The following is a 3,412-nucleotide window of genomic DNA, read 5'->3' on the forward strand; positions in this document are numbered from 1 at the left end:
TAAAAACACCACAATCCAGTTAAGATCTAGGGAAAACGGCAAGAAAATCCGGGTTTTAGCACACAAAAACTGATGATACACCAAGATTCTCTCAAATCAAGTCAAAGAAGCAAACATGTATAAAAGTTCTATGTGTGTTGCACATTTCTAAATACGTATATGTATACGTATGCAGAGAAAGAATCTGTACAAATCTGGCTTTTTTGTTGTTGTTGATGTTCTTGTTGCTGAAACACTAAGAAGCTTCGAGAGAAGAGCCATGTCTAAGAGCTTCTTTAGCTTCAGCCTCCATTCCAAGCTTTAAAAGACAAGCCGATTGTAAGTAGAGAGCGATTGAAAACTCTGGCGATGCGACCTGAGCTTGCATCAGCATCACTTAGAGCCTCGCAGAACATATAGCTCATTAGGTAACATAGACACCGTCTGGCTAATACTGTTGGTGATACCACTGGTGCTCCACTCATGAACTGTTCATACGAAAAAAATCCATATCTTTATAGATAATGTAAAAGAAGATGGTTTCTTGATGATTCAAAATGATACCTCTGTGTAAAATTCGATCGCTGTTTCAAAATCTTTAGCACGAAATGCGGCATCTCCATGCTTCTTGTAATCCATATTCTCTTGCATTTGACCCGTCCACATTTGGAATGAGAACTGCAGCATTTTTTTTTTCTCACGATGTGATATTGAGATGTGTCAAAAGAGATTATGTTTCTTTAAAAAATATAAATATGTACCTCATTTGTGACCACCACATCATCCTCTCCATACCCGAGTTTCTCGAGTAGTTCGTGTATACCACTCAGATCCACTCTCCAGCATGCTTCTCCGAAAGGGGTCAAACGCAATGGCTCCTTTGTTGCAGGTTTAGTGTCTGATGGAGTCTGTCATTATGAAGTCCCATGTACACATAAGAAAGTCTGCAGAAGCGGAAACCTTGGAAGATTTAATGTAGTCATGACTTACAGGAATGTTTTCTTCGTTGACGTTGGGCCATAACTCAGCTCGTTTCTCAAGTCTTGAAAGAGCAGACATAAGAAACTTTATACTTGGTCTCTCGTCTGGTTTAGGCCGGAAACAGCGGGAAGCTAGATGGATTAGTTCTGTTCTATCCTCATCAGAGAATTGACCATCCAGAGCTGAATCCATTAGCACCAAATAGTTTTACCACGGAATAGATCAAGTGCCTGGAATGGCAGAAAAGCTAAAATTCAATGAAACAGCTCAAGATACATCATGTATATAGTATAAATCATGCCTCAGGATGCAACTTATCACAGTCTAGTGAACAAAGAGCCAATTTACTTCTACTATTTGACACCTTGAGGACCAAGAGACATTCTGCTTTGTGAGAAGAAAGTTACATGGTTAGGTGGAATATGTCTGCCGCTCATAAGATCCAGTAACAAGGTCCCGAAGCTAAATGTGACACTCTCCGGTATCACAGTACCTAACAATAGAAGAAAAAAACTTGTATGATATTTCAGCTGATGAAGTTTTCTCTGGAGAAAATTAAATGTAAAACACATACCTAGACGTAAATATTCAGGAGGAGCAAATGCCAAGTTGGTACTATAGCTCTTTCCCTCTCGGCTACACTTCATGAGACCGAAACAAGACAGCCTAGGATTCCCAACCTGTTCCAAAACTTATATAAATAACTTATGATAATGATTACTGTCATCAAACGGACCGCGTATAAAATATCTTTAGAAGAGAAAAACCTTATCAAACAATATTCTGTAGGTGTTAAGATCATGATACAAATCTATTCCCATATCATTACAGTACTCCAAGGCTGTTGCAGTATGTAACGCAACCCTTAATCTCATTTCCCATTTCATTGGTCTTTTCTCCCCTGAAAATAAAAAAAAAATTTATAGTCAAAAAACTTATTAGACACAATAATCAAGAACTTAATATGTTTGAGTCTCACAGTGAAAGAGATGCTTAGCAAGTGTTCCATTAGGCATGTACTCAGCAACGAGCAACCTCTCGTGACCTTCTGAGCAACAACCGATCAAATTAGCCATATGCTCACTCCTACATCTCCCAACAGCTTGTGCTTCTTCCTGTAAAACAAATATGCCACATTCAAGAAATTTGCCTCTGAAAGAGAACAAGCTTAGAACCTAATTAGAATATTTACTAAGTCAAAAAGATTTGAAATTTGCCTCCTCTGCTACATCAGAATCCAGAACATTGCAACATTCAAGATAAGTATCACGGAAATAATAACCAATAAAGCCAAATCAGATGAAACAATCGGCAAAAATGGAGTTCTAAGGGATCGATCATTAGTCAAATCTTCTGCAAAACCAAACAGAGAAGAATCCAGAAATTTCAATCAGACGAATCAATAAGTATGGATGGGTAAAGGACGAACGATGAATTCGAAAGAATCAGGCCATGAAAGCCTTTTAAACCGCTTGACAGCGATCTTTCTTCCGTCGTTGAGCTGCCCTTTGTAGACGATGTTAGGAACCCTTTCGTTGTGCTCCGACACGATGTTGCCGGCGGAGAATCCGTCAGTTGCGACTCTCAACTGTTCCAAGCTAAATTCCCGGAAAATCGGACAAACACTTCCTTCATCGTCTTCGTTATTATCTGCAGAGAAACTATTAGGTTAGTTCTCGATCATCGTCTTCTTTAGAATCTATTTAACGCAAAAGGAGGAGTGGCTGGCGAATTCGTCGGATTTTACTTAGATCGTCGATGACAGTGACGGTGGATGTAATCGATGGAGAAGGCGATCGACGCCAAGGTTTGAAACAAATGCAGCCCATTGTCGGCGATGAAGAAGGTCGGTGACAATAGTTTCACCGGTGGCGAAAAACTTGAAGTGCTTGGTTAAAAACTCCCGCCTCCGGCAAAAAATAAATTATTTTTTAAAGAAACAAACTAATATTTTTTTTTTCTTTCTCCAAGAGAATATTTTTGGAAAGTTTTACGGAGAAAGTGGTAAAATAGACAAAATCCTTATTTATATAACACAAAATTAAATAGTTTTTTTTTTTTTTTTAATCAACAAGGTCCGATCCATAGCCAATCCCTACTTCGCGGGGTAACGCGATTTACTGGAGTCGAACTCCAATAGGAAAAGCGGAGTCAGGTAGACTTAACCACTTGACTAAAGGCACATCCCCACAAAATTAAATAGTTGAAGATCAATATATACTGTTTTTTTGAAAAGATCAACGTTTATACTTTATACAATTATACGATTATTTAATAAGGATAAAATGTCGACATGATCTTGTATAATAATATAAAGGAAAATTTGTTTGCTTGTTCCATTTAAATTCCTCCGTATATTGATCACTTTTGAGCGTAAACATTACAGATTTTTTTTATTTTGGAAAATAATCATTAGATTACGAATTGTTGAGTTTCGTCTTCATTTTAGCCT

General features: G+C 37.8%; 1 pseudogene; it reads right to left on the bottom strand.

Annotated features, from left to right (window-relative positions):
- Nucleotides 1–152: 152 nt before the first annotated feature.
- On the bottom strand, nucleotides 153–3,016 carry LOC9298393 (annotated as a pseudogene).
- Between the last annotated feature and the right edge of the window lie 396 nt (nucleotides 3,017–3,412).

This window comes from Arabidopsis lyrata (genome assembly GCF_000004255.2).
Source record: "Arabidopsis lyrata subsp. lyrata unplaced genomic scaffold ARALYscaffold_710, whole genome shotgun sequence".
In the NCBI taxonomy this organism is placed as follows: domain Eukaryota; kingdom Viridiplantae; phylum Streptophyta; class Magnoliopsida; order Brassicales; family Brassicaceae; genus Arabidopsis; species Arabidopsis lyrata.